General features: G+C 47.9%; 1 protein-coding gene across 1 annotated transcript in view; it reads left to right on the top strand.

The window, feature by feature from the left end:
• The window catches only part of cpne7 (copine VII), a 106,870-nt gene that overhangs the window by 60,282 nt on the left and 29,835 nt on the right, over positions 1–16,753 (top strand). The gene's annotated exons all lie outside the window — the stretch shown is intronic.

The raw sequence follows: 16,753 nt of genomic DNA, 5'->3' as shown, positions 1-16,753 counted from the left end.
CTGTTAGTTGTAATGGTGCTCATTAAGCTGCATTGACATTTTTAATAAAGGGAAGCAACTCTCTTCAGTTCCTGGGTGATTAATAGGCTTTCATTTGAACTCTATATAAAGCATAAACACTTATATTGCACTTTGTTTGGATTTCTGTATTACTTCCTCCCATTACATGTTTTTGAAGGAGCAGGATGTCCCAATTTTGCATTGCTGAAGATAGAATTACTAACATAGCAGTTTGGCCACTTAACAGGATAGAAAAATAAACCATTAATTGGGAAAAACCTACAAAATCACTGCCACTTAAAGAAAAAACTTAATGGAAATTATTGGAACTCCTCCTTGATTTGGCCACAATTGTTATCATGTCTATCAAGGTGAATTATAATTCTGAAGCAGTTGTAATTAGTGTAGACTAGATTCAGTTTTTTGACCATTCATAGGCAATAGGCAGATCTAGTCCATCTATAAATTCTAGAAGAGTACCATTTAGTGTAGATGCTATGAAATTAGGCTTTTCAAATATTAGCTTATGAATGCTTAACATGTTTGCATGAAGTTCCTTTCTCTGCTATTTCAACAGAGGTTGTTTATTTCAAACAGAGTGGCACCTCCATTAAAATATGGGCCAAAGGAATTTCACATACAATACTATTCGAAGAGCCCACTTTCAAGGCACTCATCTGCCACCATGATGGATATGCTTTTTGCCACTGCTGGTTACATACACTGTCACCAATAATTGCTCATTATCTACTCTTCCTTGCTAGATACTGATGATGTCCCTTTAAGCAAATGTGTTCCTGGGATACTTTCATTTTAAGTTTCAAACACAGTGAATGGTGTCCATTAGGCTCCCAGTTCTCCTCACTAATAGATGACTGTAGAGACAGAATACTCAGTCCAAAATCCATATTTAAGAGAAAGATTTTTAAAAATTCATTAGAATTGATGAAACCTAAATTAGTAAAACCTTCAGACTGGATATGAGAGAAATGTCCAGCAAGTTATAATTTCTACTCCTGGAGCATGTTAGGGTGAGTATTTCATTGATGGCACTCTCAACTTCAGTGGGGGCATAAAACGGGTGAGGGTGGATCGGCTGCCTATTATACACCCTGCCCAATATTCCATTCCATTGAAGTTTTATACCCCACTAAAGTTGAACATTCTGCCCCATATCTTCCAGTGCAGTTGCAGCTACATTAGTACCAATTATACTACTCGTTAAACAGGCAAAGCAGAGTTCAGTGCTCAGTACATGCCACCTTTTTATGGCAATATTCTCTCCTAAAGACATTGGCGTATTCTCTCACGGAGATACATGGAGAATAGGGATAAAATGGAAAATTCAGGATGGGTGGTGACACGTTATGAAAAATGAAGCATCAACAGGACACAGCTCAGTGACTGGAGTGAGTGGTAGAGCTGCACAACTCACGTGCTTCACAACTGGTGTAACAAGTACTTTTTTCACAGTGCTGCACTGCCCTTCATGCATTCATAGTGCATACTGTGCGCTATGTGATCATTCTGGAATAGCTGCTTCACAAGTGGTCTATGGCTTCCGTAAGTCGGTGATCCTAAACTGATGTTAGATTCAAACTGACCCCCAAATTAATGGATTTCTTCTGTTGAATAGAGACATACTGGGGAACAGAGCAATCATTATGCACAGATCGAGGTGTAGGCAGCACACTAGTGGGAGAGGAAGATTGTGGATTGGTGAAAATTAAAGGGTGGGGACAATTAAAAATAATTGTCAAATTAGGTGATAAAAACGATGAAAGCATCTCAAACCATTAGCAGCCTTTTCCAGCACCGAAGGAGCAGTGGATTCATAAGCAACAAGCAAAATGAAGGGAAAGGAAACCCAAGGTGCAGATATGAGTCTGCAGATAAAGTGGAAGTGGTGCTGCATGAGGTGGATGTGATGTGGTCTGTCCTCTCTGTTACTCCATGCCACCATCTCCATAAGTCCTCAATGCAGCTGGAGGTAGGCTTGAGGCTGCAGCTGAACTGCACAGTCACATGCAGTGCCAGCCCTCTGGTGTATTTTAGCAGCAGGGGTCCTCATAGCAGGTGGCACTGCTCTGCATCCAGCTCTCTGCTGACGTAAATCTGGTGCTACTGAAGAACCATCCTGCATAATGGCCAGCCAGGCCTTCACATCTGGATCTGATTTCCAAACAGCAGGCTGACTCGAAACCTACATTTTGGACCACACCTGGGTCATCTCCAATAACTCATCCCACAGTTTCTACTTAGTGACTGACCCCTCCCACCTTGTGAATGCCTGGGGACATGCTGCTATGTAAAAACTGCTGTACAAGTGCAAGTTGTTTGTTTTCTGTGTTATAGATATTTAAAGTGTGATGTATGCACTGTGCAACACTTGCTATAATAAACAACGAACGGAAGGAGGACGCTCTGTAGACATCCCCATCCTCAATGATGGCGGAGTCCAGCACGTGAGTGGAAAAGACAAGGCTGAAGCGTTTGCAACCATTTTCAGCCAGAAGTGCCGAGTGGATGATCCATCTCGGCCTCCTCCCGATATCCTCACCATCACAGAAGCCAGTCTTCAGTCAATTCGATTCACTTCACGTGATACCAAGAAATGGCTGAGTGCACAGGATACAACAAAGGCTATGGGCCCCGACAACATCCCGGCTGTAGTGCTGAAGACTTGCGCTCCAGAACTAGCCGCACTTCTAGCTAAACTGTTCCAGTACAGCTACAACACTGGCGTCTACCCGACAATGTCCTGTCCACAAAAAGCAGGACAAATCCAATCTGACCAATTACTGCCCCATCAGTCTTCTCTCAATCATCAGCAAAGTGATGGAAGGTGTCGTCGACAGTGCTATCAAGCGGCACTTACTCACCAATAACATGCTCACCGATGCTCAGTTTGGGTTCCGCCAGAACCACTCAGCTCCTGACCTCATTACAGCCTTGGTCCAAATATGGACAAAAGAGCTGAATTCCAGAGGTGAGGTGAGAATGACTGCCCTTGACATCAAGGCAGCATTTGACCGAACGTGGCACCAAGGAGCCCTAGTAAAATTAAAGTCAATGGGAATCAGGGGGAAAACTCTCCAGTGGCTGGAGTCATACCTAGCACAAAGGAAGATGGTAGTGGGTGTTGGAGACCAATCATCTCAGCCCCAGGACATTGCTGCAGGAGTTCCTCATGGCAGTGTCCTAGGCCCAACCATCTTCAGCTGCTTCATCAATGACCTTCCCTCCATCATAAGGTCAGAAATGGGGATGTTCGCTGATGATTGCACAGTGTTCAGTTCCATTCGCCACCCCTCAGATAATGAAGCAGTCCGTGCCGGCATGCAGCAAGATCTGGACAACATCCAGGCTTGGGCTGATAAGTGGCAAATAACATTCCAGACAAGTGCCAGGTAATGACCATCTCCAACAAGAGAGAGTCTAACCACCTCCCCTTGACATTCAACGACATTACCATCGTCAAATCCCCCACCATCAACATCCCGGGGGTCACCATTGACCAGAAACTTAACTGGACCAGCCACATAAATACTGTGACTACAAGAGCAGGTCAGAGGCTGGGTATTCTGCGGCAAGTGACTCACCTCCTGATTCCCCAAAGCCTTTCCAAGGCACAAGTCAGGAATGTGATGGAATACTCTCCACTTGCCTGGATGAGTGCAGCTCCAACAACACTCAAGAAGCTCGACACCATCCAGGACAAAGCAGCCCACTTGATTGGCACCCCATCCACCACCCTAAACATTCACTCTCTTCACCACCGGCGCACCGTGGCTGCAGTGTGTACCATCCACAGGATGCACTGCAGTAACTGGCTAAGGCTTCTTCGACAGCACCTCCCAAACCCATGCCCTCTACCACTTAGAAGGACAAGGGCAGCAGGCACATGGGAACAACACCACCTGCACGTTCCCCTCCACGTCACACACTATCCCGACTTGGAAATATATTGCCGTTCCTTCATCGTCGCTGGATCAAAATCCTGGAACTCACTTCCTAACAGCATTGTGGGAGAACCTTCACCACATGGACTGCAGCGGTTCAAGAAGGCGGCTCACCACCACCTTCGCAAGGGCAATTAGGGATGGGCAATAAATGTTGGCCTTGCCAGCGACGCCCGCATCCCATGAACGAATTTTAAAAAAAGCCTTTTTTTCATGTTACTGGGATAGATGCTCTTCTAATTAAGATTTAATTCCATGAATCCTTTCATCTGGCATACATCAGCCTTAGGTTTGAACAAAATGGTCTCAGGATGATACTAACCTAGATTTCAAATGCCTTGATGTTATGTTTGGGCATTAACATTTCATAACCGTGCAACATTTCAGGAGTGAAGTAGATACAGTTCAATTAAGAATTTTAGCAAAATGGCAATTATTAATAATTAACAGACAAAATGGGCTGGATATTAACTCGGAGTCAGGAAGCAAGTGGAGGGAGGGGGAGGATTTTCGGACAATAACCTGGAAGTAAAGGTTTCCCGCACATCGTGACGATTTTGACGGTAGGACGTATTTTAATTTTTTTCAACAGGTTTCGCCTCCGACAGCCAGCCAGATTGACAGGCTGGTTGCTTGTCAGGCAGGAAAGCAGCCAGGGATAGATCAGGGTCTTTGGGGTTTGGATGGCGGGGTGGGGGGGGTGCGGGGGAAGTCAGACATCATGTGGTGAGGGGTGACGGACATCGCGGGGTCTGATTGCGGGGTGTGTAAAGAGGTTAGCTGGGGGGGGCCTGGGGATACACTCCTGTTCCTCCTGGCCCTCAAGCAATGCTGTAAATGCACTTACCTCATGCCCTTCTTGCCTCCTTTTACCTGCCGGGAATCCCGCAGCCCGGGAAACCCGGCCTCCATGGGTTATAAATAAACATTTTGGTAAAATGGAGAAACGCAGCCTCCTTAAAAGATTTCACTGACTGACCTGCCTCCTGAGAGCAGGTTGGTCACCCTCCTCTTACTCGCCCCTGCCCCGATCCTCCTCCGACCCACCTCAGACCTGTCTCCGTTAAACCCAGAAGTGGGCGCATTGGAACCAGGTTGTAGTTGCGCTTCAAATTTCTGCCATTTTTACTTCCAACCTGACCACAACCCACCCATCCTTTGGGGTTAAAATGCCCCCCAATCAGTCAGAGATAATCCCCGATATTTACGGGGAGGCGGGGGAGCGTGTGTGTGTGTGTGTCAGCGGATGAGAAACCCACAAATGCTGGGAAGGTGGAGGTCCAGCCAAATGTAAGGATAGGATCTCATTAGAATTTTTTTACACCGTTTCCCGCCTGGCAGCTGTCCAGATTGAGAGGCTGGCCGTTGCAAGGTGTGAAAACCTACAGTACAAGGCAGCAGCCGGAGACCACTAGAGATGGTGCCTGGCAATCGAGAAGATCAGAGGTCAGTGAGGGGCTGGGGGCGGTGCTCGGAGCGCTGGCTGCAGCGAGGAGGGAGGGAGGTAGAGATGGCGGGGTGGGGAGAGGTAGAGATGGTGGGGGGGAGAGATAGAGATGGTGGGGGGGAGAGATAGAGATCGCGGAAGGGGGTGGTGTTCGGCAAATGGCTGGGGGTGGTGGCAGATTGTGGGGGGGCAGAGATAGCAACAGAAGATGTGCTTGAGGGGCTGGGGGGAAGCACTCCTGCTCCTCCTGGCCCACAAGCAGTGCTGGAAAAGCACTTACCTGCTGGATCCGACAGTTCTCGCCTTCCTTCATTTGCTGGCCTGCAGTTGTTATATTTAAATGGCTGCCTAAATCTGAGGATCGGAGATTCCACATTATCGTATTAAAGTCACTGACCTGCCTTTCCAGAGCGGGTTCCTCAGCCGCCCTGAAACCTGCCGTGGTTTCAACTGAAGTAGGTGTGCTTGTGGCGCGTTTGGATTGGGTTTCACACTTTTAACAATTTAATCCCCCCCCCGACCCTATCCCGCCCGTCATGGGGAGGGGAGGTTAAAATTATCCACAGTATCCCAACACCTGGAACTCAGTGCCATTCTGAGAGATGCTGAATGGCCACAGTTGAGTTAAGATTGTACGACTGAACAATATTTTCTTGCTCAAAATTTGAACGGCAAGCAACCCAAAAGAATGGAAACAAGCTAAATATACTGTCTACTATAAACAGAGTAGTCTAATTATGTTTTGTTTGTTACATATGGGGCTCGATTTTAGGGTCGGGTTACCTGCGGGTTTCCAGCGGGGGGGCCCCGAAAATCCCGATCTCCGATCACGTGACCGGATTCGGACGAAATCCCGGCCACTTCCGGGTACCGCGCTGACGTGCGGGGCTGCGCGCGAAAGCCCCGCTGGTGGGAATCCCGCAGGCAATTAAAGCCAGCGGGGTTCCACTTGAGAGCACTTAACTTGCTCGTTGTGGTCAGTTAATGAGCTGAAGCAGCTGTCAAAAGAGGAAGTGTGGGATTTTAGGTTCAACGCAGTCAGTTTCACACACTGGGGGAAACAGTACCCTTCAAACCAGGCGTGTTGCAGCCAGCAGCCTGTGGCAGGTGCCAAGGTGCGCTCCACGGGGGAGAGCCCTCACCCACGCAGGAGGCCACCGCGTCACACAGGGCAACCCCTGCCCTCCACCAACCCCCGCCAAGCCAGAGGACAGACCGACACGAAACCGCAGCCCCAGTCCGAGGACCCACCCACCTACCCTGCACAACCCCTCACACCAACACCTGCCAGATGGGTGGTGCGTTGACATCGTCGGAGGACGAACAGGATGACCAGCCCCAGCAGCCTCGCAGTCCACGCCGTCCGCCTCGGAGAGGTGGGGCCCCCCAACACGGTGCTGCGGCACACCCACCTGCACAGCAGGAGGGAGGGCAACCGCAGAGAGAGATGCGTCGCAGGAGGCACTACCCTCCGCACAGGGTGTACAGAGCGAGGCTCAGCTTCATGGACCTCTCCGAGGAGCAGTGCATACGGAGGCTCAGAGTCAATCGCCAGGTAGTCGCCGACATCTGCAGCCTCCTTAACGACGAGCTGCTCCCTGATGGACCAAGCAGCATCTTCTTACCTGTCGCCGTCAAAGTCACCACTGCCCTCAACTTCTTCGCATCCGGTACCTTCCAGGGTGCCACCGGGGACATCACCGGGGTCTGTCAGTCCTCTGCACACAAGTGCATAAGGCAGGTCACCGATGGGTTGTTCCGCAGGGCCTCGCACTACATCAACTTCGCCATGGACGAGCGCAGCCAGATGGAGAGGGCGGTTGGATTCCATGCCATGGCCGGCTTCCCACGGGTGCAGGGTGTAATCGACTGCACCCACATCGCAATACGGGCACCTCCGCATGAGCCAGGGCTGCTCATCAACAGGAAGGGGTATCACTCCATGAACGCCCAGCTCATCTGTGACCACCGCCAGAGATTCCTACACGTGTGCGCCAGATACCCCGGCAGCTGCCACGATGCCTTCGTCCTCAGGGAGTCCGCCGTCCCGCCCATCCTGCAGGCACCCAACGCCGGCAACGGCTGGCTCCTCGGCAACAAGGGGTATCCCCTCCACACGTGGCTCATGACACCTCTGAGGAACCCCATCACCGAGCCGGAGCGTCGGTACAATGACAGCCACACTGCTACCAGGTCTACAATTGAGCAGACCATAGGGCTTCTCAAGATGCGCTTCAGGTGCCTTGATCGTTCTGGGGGAGCGCTCCAATACACACCATTCAGAGTGGGATGAATCATAGTTGTCTGCTGTGCCCTGCACAACATGGCCCAACAGAGAGGGGTGCCGCTGGAGGAGGCCCCATCCACACCCGCCACCCACATTGAGGAAGGCGAGGGCGAGGAGGAGGAGGAGGAGGAGGAGGCGGAGGAGGAGGAGGCGGAGGAGGAGGACGCGCCAGAGGATGTTGGACGACCCATGCGCCGAGCCGCGACTCACCGGGATGGTCGCCGGGCCAGGGACGCACTCATACGTCAACGGTTCTCCTAGAGTCAGACACTGCGAGGCGCTCGCATCTCCTCACCTCACATGCGAGCGGCCATACCAGCCCCCTCCACTGAAGAGTGCTGCCAGTAATCCTGCACCCACAGCAGTGTGCCCAATGGGTGGCAGCAGGTGTTCGCCGTCATGATGGCCTCCACGGAACGCAACTATTGCACAAGCCGCGGAAGAATGGACGAGAGGTGGCAGGAGTGGTGAGAAGAGACTATTTAATATCTGGAATGTGACATTATATAAGAAACAAAGTACAAAATAATAAACACCCTGGTGTATTCCCTTTGTGATTATAAGGCCTTTGCAATTCTTCTCCGGGAACCCCTACGTGGTGCTACCCCTGTGGCTCCAGCAGAGGTAGTGGCAGGTTGCTCGTCTTCTTGCCTTGACCGGGTAGATGCTTTTGGCGGACGGCCCCTGGGTTTCGGTGCCCGTGAGGGCACCTCCACAGACTGCTCCTCCTGCACCGGGGCAGGGGCAGACTCGGCCACCTGGAGAGGAGGCACCATTGCGGGTACTGGTTGAGAGGTGGGCGACGGGTGGGACGTGGGGACGCCTTGAGAGGCGTCCCCGCTTCCATGTCCCCGGTCACCATCATCCCTCTCTTGGCCTCGGCCCACATCACCCCTTCCACCCTGCTGGACGGCAGTTTGGATGGCATGTGTGAGGCCTTGCAAGGCCACCCCTAGTGTATCCCTCAGCCTGTTGGTGGCGTCGGAATGTTGCTCACCCTGAATCCGTACAGACGTTGTCAGGGCCTGCAAGGACTCGAAGTGGAGCTGTGCGTGACGCTCGAGGGAGGCCAGCCTGTCCTCCACCGCAGACAGTCGCCGGTACCCTCCTGTGCCTGCGCCACCAATGCCCGCATGCAGGAGTTGGACTCCTCCATCGCCTGCGCTATTGTGGACAATGCGCGCGGCACCTCTGCCAGCACCTCAGCAATTAGCTGGTGGCCCTCGACGACTCTCCTTTTCACTGGTGGCCCCCTGGGTTCAGCATCTGGGTCCGGCTGAGCAGAGCCTGGAGATGAGTGCTCCCTCCGTCGCGGACCCTCCGCGGCTGCCCCTGCCACCAGGGTCTGCTCATGCTCACTTGTGCGCAGTGACTCACCAAGTGCTACCCCAACTAGTTGGCGAGGGGGACCCACCGAGGTGCGTGTCTCTGCGCTGGTGGATGGTTGGCTCTGATGTGACGATGCACCCTCAGAGACCGCCATGTCCTCTGAGGAATCGCCCTCCACGCTCGCTTGACCCAAAGACGGACCTGCAAGAGAACAGAGGGCACTTTGAGGCATGTGGACCAACTTGACAGTGCGCCTGATGGCAGGTGATGAGACGGTAACTCGCGATCATGGGTGTTGAGTGTCAGCTTTCCCTTACCGGCCGTTTCGGCAGCGACACACTCGCCATCGGCCACCGACAGGCAATGTCGCGTGCGGGCGAGGTCGAGCGCCTCCACCTCTGCGTCGGTGAGCTCCACCACTTGCGGCGGCCCACCTCCGGTGCGTGCCCTTTCCCTATTGTTCTTGCTTCTCTTCTCCTGTGAAGGCAAAACACAGATGTGTGAGTGGGTGCGTATTGCATCGTGAGACGCATCGAGCATCGGTGTGGTTGGGTTGAGCGTGGCGCGGAACGGATGGGGGGAAGCGTGGGCCACGTGGCCATCCCATTGCATGGGGATTGGGGTGTGTGGTAGTGTTCGGGTGGGGTCAGGGACGGTGGGTACTTGCGTGCACGGCGAGGATGGTGAATGAGTGGCTGTGAGGATTGCTGATGGAGCGCAGTGGTGGCTGTGCAGAAGGGGGTTGTGATCTGCTTGGCGTGATGGTGGGGACGGGATGTGGGAGGGTGCGTTGGTGTACTCACCTTGCCAGACCTAGTCAGGTCATTGAAGCGCTTGCGGCACTGCTCCCAAGTCTATGGGGTGTTGCCCCTGCTGCTCACCTCCGCCGCCACCTCTGCCCATGCCTTCCTGGTTGCGGCAGCAGGGAACTTGCGCCCATCTTCTGGGAAGAGTGTTTCCCTCCTCCTCCTCACGCCCTCCAGCATCAGCTGCAGTGCCAGATCTGAAAAACGGGGCGCAGCCTTTCCCCTTGGTTGAGCCATTCTCCCAGACCTCTTGCTTGCAGCAGGAGGGGCTTTGGGAGACTGCCCCTTTAACTGGAGCTCCTACATCGCGTCGACGGTACTGCGCATGCGCAGCCGGCCGGCACGCAGCTGGGGAGCGCAGAACCCGGAAGCAGGGCTTAATGGGTCCAATTATCCCGCGATCGCGTGGGGGACGCACACAATTAGCCGTCCGCGTTTTCGACGCTCCCGGAGGACCACCCGCTGGGAACCCGCAGGCCTGCTAAATTCGAGCCCATGGTGTCCCTCCTGGGCAGAACCACATTGTGAATGTGTTCTTCAGTTTAATGAACACCATTAAACAAAAATATTTGAAGCTGCAGTGCCCCATATAACAAAACAAAACAAAAGATATGTTTTTTTTAACTCAGATGAATATTAATAATACAAATAAAAACCACAATAGGTTATAAAAATATATCATAGACATTTTAGGACAAAAGTTGGCCAGTTGGCCCATCATGACTGCCTGGTATGATACAAAATTGATGTGAACAATGGTTTAAAATGATTCCATTATTTGTTTGCAAAGCCAAGGAAGTGGCGAGCTAATCCTGTCTGCTGCTCTTTATCCAGTTTCAAAGCTTTCACTTCACCTACACACACACAAATGCAGTAGTTGCAGTGAACTAACAGCAGTACTGTCAGTGCCTCACTGATAGATCTGCTGCACATCAAAAATCTATGAGCAAGTCATTATTGGCTGCAATTAAATCAGTGCTCACAGCAATAAAATAAAGTAGAACAAGGGATTTCTACCAACAACCTGACAATTGAATTTTGTAAGAGCTGATGAAGGTACAAGATACCTGACCAAAATGAAAATCAAAACAAGATTATGGCAGACAGATAAAAGGGGCTAACATGCTGGTTGATTGGCTTCATGTACTACATTAGAGATGTACCTCTTTAGGGTGCCATTTATTTCCAGTATGTGTTTCAAGTTTCCCGATGATTCCCACATACTTTTGGTAATTTTCTCAGACCTGCTCCCACTCCACTGCCATAAATTCAATGGAAGTATGGCAGAAATGCGGGCCACGATATTAATCCCCCCCCCACAACGGGCAGAAGAGGGTAGGGGGTGATGGGGGTTTAAACAGTTAAATACGGAGAATGCATCCCCAACACACTGCGCATGCACTCGCCACCATTTTTACAGCAGTGGATATTGGGGCATCCGAGTGTCCCACCGTGGAGAGGTGGGACACTTAATTAACATATTTAAATTGGGCTCCCACAGTGCAATTGGGAGCTCAATTTAAAATTGACTGTTGTTACTGCACAGATTTCCCAAGGGTTGGGAAACTCGGCAGAGACAGGGAGGTGGGAGCTGCCGGCTCCACAAGGTAAAAGCCTTTTTCAGCCGTTTTCGGCCTCCTCCCCACCCTCCCCGCCTCCATGTAAATATTGGGGCCAGGGTTTCTGTGGCAGTACCAGTGAAGTTATGACAAAGATGGGGGAGAAGGATTGGTTGAGCAGATTGACAGCTGTAAAAGTATCGTGGCGAATTGAGCTGTGTTAGCCCTTGACCAAATGTAAGCTACCGTTTTTGAAAATATCCACTGTTAAAAGAACATTCCTCTGAACCTTTGTTAAAAGTAAGCAAAAATTAATTAGCGTAATATTTTCTACTTTCCAAGATCTATAAAGGACCATGAAAGAAAATCAGCAGCTGAACTAGTGCCAGTTCTAGTGAAGCCTGTCCTGGAATCGAATCCTATAATCATGTTCATCGTATTTCTCTCTTTTGTCTTTGTTGGCCCTATCATGGGAGGACTCTTGGTAAAGTGAAGCAGTTAGGTAGCTAACATTGTAAAAGTTAGTCAGACACATAGGCAGCTATCGCCCATTAAACATTGGAAGAAAATATTTACATGTAGATACAGTCATATACTGGCAAATGGATAGGGGCAGGTTTGAAAAGAAGTCCATTCATAATTCATTAAAACAAGAACATACGATGTGAGGATACTCAAGATTAATGAATCAAATCTTGCGTGAGGTTTCTCGCATCTTGTTGGAAATCTGTGCCTGCATATTGCTTCAGTAAAGTATTGGGTGTGAAGGGGTGATGCAAACTGTTACCCATGCTCTGCTATACTCTGCTGTGCTCACAGGGGTGAACCTACTGGTGCAGAATTCTGAACACTGTGAGATTTTTAGTTGCTTGTTTTAATCCTTAATTGGATACAAACATCTTCATTCACCCATTTGCTCCCCTTGCAGGTCGTCCACCAAGTTATGCTGGATACGGCCAAGAGTGCAGCATTGGCCACTGCCAATATGATCTTTGGAGACTGTAGTCTTTCACTCCATGGGCCACGTATTGGTGCTCCAATGTGCAGTATCATTGAACACCTGTGTTTAGGTTATATTGTGTTCCAAATATAGCAGTTGCTAAACTAAAAGTTGAATGGTTTAGCCAAAATGTTACAACAGTAAGTTTTTTTGCTTGTTAATTTTTCTGACAATTTTCTCCTCTCAGCTCTTCCCCTGATGGCATTGTTTATTTGCTGGAGCATATGTCTGTGGGCACTGGGCACCTTTTGATGCCCTGCTTAAGTGGACAATATTCATTTGTGAGCCTTGACTGTGTGTGTTGGCGGGCAATTCAACCCAGGGAATGTCCTGTCCTAAAATTTATGTCCATACACATTAACTTTCAGTAGTAGCCAGGGGCAAGAATCTTGGCCATTTTTTTCTCCTCCACAAGCCAAGGCCACTGAGGCAAACTGTACTGCCATTATTCTGGCAGAAATCAGCTAACTGGGTGCAGATGTGAGGACAAATGTGGGATCTTTCTGCTCTTTGTGGCTCAGCTACTCACTGGCTAAACCTGCTGAAAAACCATGTAAGACATAGAAATACATTTAACATCCAATTATGATCAAATGCTCCGTCAAATACATGGACCTTTTACTTAATGGGAACAGGATAAAGAATGTAGTATTAAGATCTTATGCCACCTACACAAACCCCAAATTTGGATTTTAATCATGACATCAGCATTTGATTGTATCCAAGATTTGCTTTATGTATTAGGACTTTTCTCCTTGATAGATTGACACAAAGGGATTTTCAAATGTCACAAGTGCAGAAAATTCACACTGACCTTGAATTCCCATTCCCCTGGTACATGGTAACATTTTATTTGCATTTTAAATTCCTCCTGTACTGGACGTCTCTCCACTTTGATACATGGAAAAAACATTTGCAGAATGGGAGAGGAACTTAGTCCTAAAATATGTTCTCAGCTCAAACCCATTTGATTAATTATTGCTCAGACCCAACAGGCAGCTTTCATGAGTAATGAAACACTCATTTTTAAAAAAATGTTTTCACAGTTGAGTGTGAAGCTGCGCTGCCAGTGAGGTTGTATTCTGGAAGTTGTGGTACAGCAGTGCTGCAATAATTAGTCAGTGTCGACATTCGTAGTGTCTCAATGGTACAAATAGTACTCATGATACGGACAATTCTAGGAAAATCATACGATGAATTAAGAGTTTCAAAAGCAGCCCTTCGATTTTTTTCGATGCTAATTTAAAATAACAGATTTTGTTATTTTCCAATTTTTGCTACTACCAAACAAAGCTCAGAATTATTGCCTTCTTTACTCTCCGTCTGAGCTGGTACTTTTGTCAGTTCGTTCAGCCTTTTTCATTTGTGACGATTGTGATTGGCTTTATTCACCAGTGAACTATTATATAGAAAAATTGCACCAACAGAACAATACGATGCAATCTCCAGTTTCCATTACCCAAGTCTTTGGAGATTTGAAGCCTCCAGAGGGAAGCAATTACGTTATCTGGTTAGAAGACTGACCTTTCATCTTTGAGATCTGATTTTGATTTTAACTCCGACTGATGAGATGAGCATCCTTCTCTTTCTGACAGCTGTAAGACTCTTAACTGAAATGAGTTTGGACAGTGTCAGCCCAGTTACCAGTGAATATACAATGTTCATGAGTTTACAATGAAAAAGTAGCTCACATTTTGACACTGAGTGGGTAATCTCACTTGAAAAGGTTATGGGAATAGTTGGTATAGAAAACTGAAATGTCTTATTAACATTAGAACATTATCTTTTTGAGCTGGAGCAGTGCAAAGAGAATTTTACTCTGCATTTAACTTGTGATGTACCTGACTTGGGATTGCCTAGTGGTTCAATGAGTTTATCCAGTGAGTTCTGGAAATCGCAGGTTTGATCACAGCTGAGATAGTGTTAAAGGATCCCTTAGGTTCGGGAGCAGAAAATCATCAGGAGTTTAGCTCCTGGTAGCTATCCAGCATCCTTTCCTGCAGGACATGTGCCTGGATGTCATGTGAGGATTGTTGGGATCTCCTGTGATGCCCCTAAGGTCAAAGAGCCTGCTATTACTGCCAAGATTCACACATGAAGAATGGCCACTTCAACAAGGCATCAGAGGGTGTTTGGTGCCTGTGAAACCCGTAGAGCGTCAACGCTTTCAGAAGAGGTAGGAGCACGAAAAAAATTGGAGGATAGTAAAAAATACTTGGAAAGGAAAATCGGGCAGGATGTAGAACAGGTGGCCGATTAGGTCCGAAAACAAAGTTTAATTTCCCTAGCATTGATTGACATGCCTCTCCTTGATGAGCACAACAGTTCCCTCAAATGATGCTGCATATTATTCTTCTGTTTATCAATTTACATAGTGATGACAATTGGCCAGTTCCATTGTTTTTCTGACTACCATTGATTGTATCTGTAAATTATGCATTAGGAATAACCTAACATTACAGCCTGGAGTGCAATATTCCCTAGTTTTTGAGTACCAACAGAGAGTTACTGGCAGAGCTCTGGGATGGAGCAAGCTGATAAATGTGGGAATATTACTATAATTGGTTGATATCAACACTGCTACTTTTCTGTGGTATTGCTACTAGGGACCAAGAGACACGATGAGGCTTGCTGGAAGCTGTCGTGAAGTTATGCAGCACATTAGAATAATAAGTGATGTTGTAGAGCAGTTGGAGGCCACTTTGATTCCCTGCTCCACTGTAAGTTCCTGATTTCAACCATATTGCTATGTGGAAGCAATGAGAAGAGGTCAAGTGCCTCCCTGGGGGAAGGAAGGGAAACCAAAGGCAACAGCATCTCTGGGATGTTCTTGCATTACTCTTGGCAACTAATTCAGAAGAACTTTGTTGGAGGCCTGGGAACAGGTTCTCTGAACATGCTCTAATTGGTAGGAGTTACACTGAGTCTACAGCACAGGAACAGGTCATTCGGTCTAACGTCTATGCCGGCATTTATGCTCCACACGAGCCTCCTCCCTCCCTACTTCATCTACCCCTATCAGCATACCCTTCAATTACTTTCAACTTCATTGATCATCTAGTTTCTGCTTAAATGCATCTATGTTATTTGCCTCAACTCCTTGTGGTAGCACGTTCTACATTCTTACCACTCTTTGGGTAAAGAAGTTCCTTCTGAATTCCCTTTTGGATTCATTAGCGACTATCTTATACTGATAACCTTTAGTTTTGGACTTCCCCACAAGTGGAAACATTTTCTCTACGTCTACCCTATCAAACCCTTTCATTATCTCAGAAGATCTCTATCAGGTCAACCTTCAGCCTTCTCTTTTCTAGAAAAAAGAGCCTCAGCCTCTTTAGTCCTTCCTGATAAGCATATCCTCTCAGTTATGGTATGATCCCTGTGAATTTTTTTGCACCTTCTCCAATACCTCTATATATATTTATTTTATCCCTCTAGAAATGAACTCCAGTGCTTGGTTTGCCTTTTTTATGGCCTTATTAACCTGTGTCACTACTTTTAGTGATTTGTGTACCTGAATCCCTAAATCCCTTTGTTCCTCTACCCCATTTAGACTCTTATTATCCAAGCAATATGTGACGTCCTTATTCTTCCTACCAAAATGCACCACCTCACACTTATCTATATTGAAATTCATTGCCAATTACATGCCCATTCTGCAAGTTTATTAATGTCTTCTTGCATTTTAACGCATTCTTCCTATTAACTACAGCCCCCAATTTTATGATGTCCGCAAATTTTGAATTTGTACTTCCGATCCCCGAGTACAAATCGTTTATGTAAATTATGAACAACAGTGGTCCCAGCACCAATCCCTGCGGAACACCACTTCCCACCTTTTGCCAATCTGAGTAGCTACCCTTAACCCGTACTCTCTGTTTTCTGTTTTGTAGCCAGCTTGCTATCCATTCTGCTACCTGTCCCCTGACTCCACTTGCTCTGACCTTAGTCATGAGTCTACAATGTGGTACCTTATTGAAGGCCTTTTGAAAATCTAAATATATTACATTTACCACATTACCCTTGTCTACTCTTTCTGTTACTTCAAAGAATTCAGTAAGGTTGGTCAAGCATGACCTTCCCTTCTGAAATCCATGCTGACTATTCTTTATTTTATTTCCATTTTCTAGATGTTTTTCGATTACATCTTTGAGTAAAGATTCCATTATTTTTCCTAACACCGACATTAAGCTAACTGATCTATAGTTCCCTGGACTTGTTCTATCTCCCTTTTAAATATAGGAATCACATTAGCTGTCTGCCAATCCTCTGGCACTATTTCCTTTTCTAATGAATTTTTTAATGTATGTAATAGTGCCTCTGCTATATTGTCCCTAACTTTTTTTTAGTATGCGCAGATGCA

Source organism: Heptranchias perlo, chromosome 16, assembly GCF_035084215.1.
Source record: "Heptranchias perlo isolate sHepPer1 chromosome 16, sHepPer1.hap1, whole genome shotgun sequence".
NCBI classification, from domain to species: Eukaryota; Metazoa; Chordata; class Chondrichthyes; order Hexanchiformes; family Hexanchidae; genus Heptranchias; species Heptranchias perlo.
This window is presented reverse-complemented; position numbering and strand designations above follow the sequence as displayed.